The sequence below is a fragment of the Nothoprocta perdicaria genome, unplaced genomic scaffold (genome assembly GCF_003342845.1).
Source record: "Nothoprocta perdicaria isolate Ctin4 unplaced genomic scaffold, notPer1 scaffold_173, whole genome shotgun sequence".
In the NCBI taxonomy this organism is placed as follows: domain Eukaryota; kingdom Metazoa; phylum Chordata; class Aves; order Tinamiformes; family Tinamidae; genus Nothoprocta; species Nothoprocta perdicaria.
The window spans coordinates 1,077,874-1,082,466 of record NW_020454905.1 but is presented as its reverse complement, the minus strand read 5'-3'; positions in this window follow the sequence as shown (position 1 = coordinate 1,082,466).

Genomic DNA, 4,593 nt, shown 5'->3' with positions numbered 1-4,593 from the left:
GAATCTCATATGCTTTACTGACGCTCCTGTAATTATATTGAAAAGAATCCTTAAGTCATGAAGTGATGAGTTGAAAGTTAAAAGACTTCGTCTCTGTGTCCTTCGATGCTATATCATAACAAAAGGCAGAAATACTTTTGTATACTAATAAAGTAGAATAATATTAGTGTTTCACAGTAATAATGAAATGGTATTTATTCAAATAGCTATTAAATAGCAACTACTAAAATTAAATATTTGTACATCTTCAGAAGCAACAAAGATGTTTCCCAAATTATTAAAATATTGCCTGCAGAGCTCCCTGATGCATGAATGTTGATTTAACATAAGGAAATCCCAAAATCCATATACAGTAACACAACACAAAAAAGCAGCTAATGCTTATTTAAAATAATAAAGACCTACACACACACATACACAACACAATGATCCAGAGATTTATCCTAGTGTGACATTGATCCTGAAAATGTCACAGGGAGGCAAACAATGCATGCAAATATGACAACAATAATTAATGGCATTAATGATACGGGCTGTCTGATTATCTTAATGAAACATGAAATTTAGTGAAAAAAGAATATTAAAAAATACATTTGGTTTTCTTTGAAAAATTGAAATATGAATAGATTGTCAGATAGTTAAATGATAAGTCATAAAACAGAGCTTTGAACATGGAATTGCCAAGTAGCACCACTGGATTTTTTTTTTTTTTTTTTTTTTAAACAGAACTCTTGTTCTTAGCCTTTTTCTATTGTCAAACTTCAAGAGCCCAGAAGTAATCAAAATAATTGCTGACAGAATTCGTAGGTAATGCAAGTGGTTGAATAATGAGTTGTGATATAGACTGATCACTTGTCTAATGCCTAATTACAGTGATATCAATTTTACCACTGATGGAGAAAAGCAATCCTAAACCTTGTAGATCTAGTCTGTCATAATTTATATCCTATCAAAAGACAATAACTGGTTATTTGCACTAGTCTTTTGGTATGAACATCAGTTCAGACAAAGCAGATGTTAGGTATCAAATTTTTGTTAGCTATTAAATTTAGAGAAAAATTCCTCAGGAGAGACAGGTATAAACCTAGCTATCTACTTGTTAGAACTAAAACACAACTAAAGTACAATTTTATTATGAATATGAAATAGCACTCTTTCTGAAACATGAGAAGGAAAAAAAAAAGATTTATCAGTGAATCTTAACCTATAGRGAGCTAGGATACAAAACTTCATCTGACACCAAACCTAGTTAAAAGTATTAGATACAGCTTTTTTATAAGACAAACTTTTTTATTAGCGTATTATTCTTCCTGCATTCGCATAACCACTGCAAAATGATTTGTTTCTCAAAACAGCAATAACAAGACCCTTTCTGATACACTAAAATCTACTGGCGTGATTTTGTGATTTTCCCACTTGTAGCACAGAGAGAGTTCTGTAAATGTAAAGAGTTCAATTGCTCCTCTCTGACTGCTAAAAGTCACAATTTTATGCAACACCAAAACTACTTACTGTAATAAGCAAAATGTCAGAGGTCTGAGAACTTTAGGATAAAAATTGACTACAGTCAAGCAGTCCAGGTTCTAAAAGGGTCTATCTTCCTAGAACTACTGATTATATATACACATAATAACAGAGAAATTTCAACAGATTTATTCTCAAGATAAATTGTTTTCACAATATTTGAGTTTTGCTTGCTTTTTTTTTTTCACTTAACTTCACAGTGTGACTGGATACAAGTAATGTGCTATGACAAATGCTGACTGCTGTAAATTACTCCCAGGAAGTGAAGCTTCACGGCATATTGCTTTCCCCCGCCCCGTAAATTAAACTGACATTCCTATCCAGAAAGACTACCTTGGGAATGGACTTGGTGACAGAACCCTCTCAGGGCTGATACCTAGTGGGCAAAAAACACTCATTAAAGATCATGCGATTTGGATAATGGCACTCAATAGGGACCAGCAAGCATTGTGCAACATGCTGCACATCAACAGATTTGGCAGATTTCTCACAGAATACCTAACTTGAATTCAGTAAAGCCTAAGAGATAATGAAATGATACAAGAGGATTAAAGTTGGACAGTCGTTATTCTGTATTTTTTTAAAGTTCGAGGTATATTTGCTGCACAAATCATCTACAAATGCAAAATGGTTTGAGCTTCACTAGGCAATTCAACATGTGCCCAGTACTTTCCATGGCTGCTAGCTGGCTTAAACTGCAGCCAGGAAGCAAATCTTAGCTTCAAAGGCCCACATGGGGCCTTTAAGGATATGCCACATAATATCTTCAAATAATCTGCTTATTCTCATAAGCCTAAACCAGGGAGACTATGCAATAGAGTGGGCTTTTTTTCAAGGGGACATCACATGGAATGCAGGAAAACAATCGCTTCTTAGATAAAAACATCCATCTATTAAATATGCTTTTATTCTTTTTATCTTGGAAATTAAGAGGTTAGATTCTTCCTTCAGCTCTACTTCCATGTAATCTAATGCATAATAAATTATTAATAATGGGAGGGTTTTGWCTAATTATTTCTTCCATGATAAACACTCAGATGCTTTCATTTCTCCATCTTTAATCASTTTGTTGTTTTCCTCCTCTCTGAACAACAGCACTAGCTGCATTTCATCTTCTGTAACACCAAGAAGCAGAAAATATTCTCACAGAAGTAGGACATCATGGCAGGCATGGTAACATAAGCTTTCATGCAGARCTTTCTTTTTCTCAGTAGTTTTGCATGAGGAGCTTCAGAGAAAACAGCATCACTGAGGAAGACAGTAGACACTTCTGCCTTAGCCCTAGGGTTTCTCTTTGCTTACAAATAAAACTTCAATACCCTGACCAAAGTCAACTACTAACCTTCAAATCAAGGAGCACAAGTCTTTATAGCAAACAGAGATGGTAAAGTTAAGTGAAAATACTATCTATGAATAGTCCTATCATTGYCCCAAATTTTCAGATTCGTCATCAYTGCTGGTATCTTGAACTGCTTGCAAAAGAGCATTCATATGGCTTTAACCAGACTTCCTCAGGAAATATGCAGACATTTCATTCTTCTAAGAAGAAGCAACTTCACTTAGTAAGAAAATGGAACACAACTGCTACCTTGCTGACCAACRCTTTTCATTTCATTTGTGCTTTATTGATGCTAAAACCAAAAATAGAAATGTGTAAATTTATATATGTATGCAAAATGTATGCACATAAGTCATTGTTAGTAGGTATATATTATGTAGATGTAATGGTAGGAGAGAAAATAAATGAGGGACAATAAGACATGGTAATCTCCTTAAAGGAATTATATTCATGTTGATTTATGAAAATATTTTTCATATGAACATTAAGATATCTATAAATAAGTTTATGCATATATTATTTATACAATTTTAGTGCTAAGTRAAGGAAAGTGGCAACTAATAAGACAGCAACTAATAGCATTAATGACAAGCTTTTTTAAAAAAAAATTAAACAGATCAGGAAAAAAAAAGAACCAGAAAGTCTGTTGGATATAAAAGAAACAGTCAAGACAACTAAGAATACATTTAAAAAAAAAAAAAAAAAAAAAAAAGACAAGTCCTCTGCAATGGCAAAAGGCATGAAGATTCCACTACAGGGATACAGGTACTCAGTTGGCTTTATTTTATTTATTTATGTATTTATTCTGTATTATGTATTCTCTGTAACAGATGAACTTCAAGAACTCTCCTGCTACCTTCTCAGTATATAAGGATTACAGAAAAAGTTAATAAAATAAATAGTACATAAATTGCTCACACTAGACCCCATTCACYCAAGAATCCTAAAGGACCAAGCAATGAAAGTATGTGTTTTGGTTTTCAAGTATGCCTCGGTATCACTGGAATAGAAGACAGCAAATGGAATGACAACTTAAAAATAGGTCCCCAGCAGAATACAGGAAAAGACATATTACTAAGTCTGGCTTCCACAATTGGAAAAATGGTAGAAAGTATAATACAGACTAACATTACCGTACACGTGAATAAATTGTTATACTGGGAATATGTTTTGATTTTGCTCTATAAGATTCACATTGGCATTTGTTGGAGTTCTTTAATAAAGAAAGTTAGAACTAGAACATTCTTAATATAGCACCCTTCAACTTCCAGAAACCTTTCTGAAGGTTCTTTGCAAGAGAGTAAATAAATTATTGCATTAGAGGTATTTATTTACAGATCATTTTTGCCATACAAGTACATACTTGCATATTCTTATGTATACTTGTATATACATATTGTATATACTTGTATATACTTACTGATTATAAGATGGAAAACAAAAGGATGAGGAGCAATGGATCACTTCCATAGTGAAGGGGAGATTATTTTGAATTATTTCGACTATTTTGAATAAGAGTCGTAATATGGAGAAAAAAATGATAATGAAGAGAGCATCTGCTGATAAGTAAGAATGATTGGAGTTGCAGAGGCTTCCTCTCTCAGAAAAAAATAAGGAAAAATTGAACTGTAGATAAAACTCATTGCCTAAAAATACAAAGTAATACATTAAAAGGATCCACATCCAATCCCAGCTACATGTGAACAGTGCTGGGTTCTGCACCAGCTTTC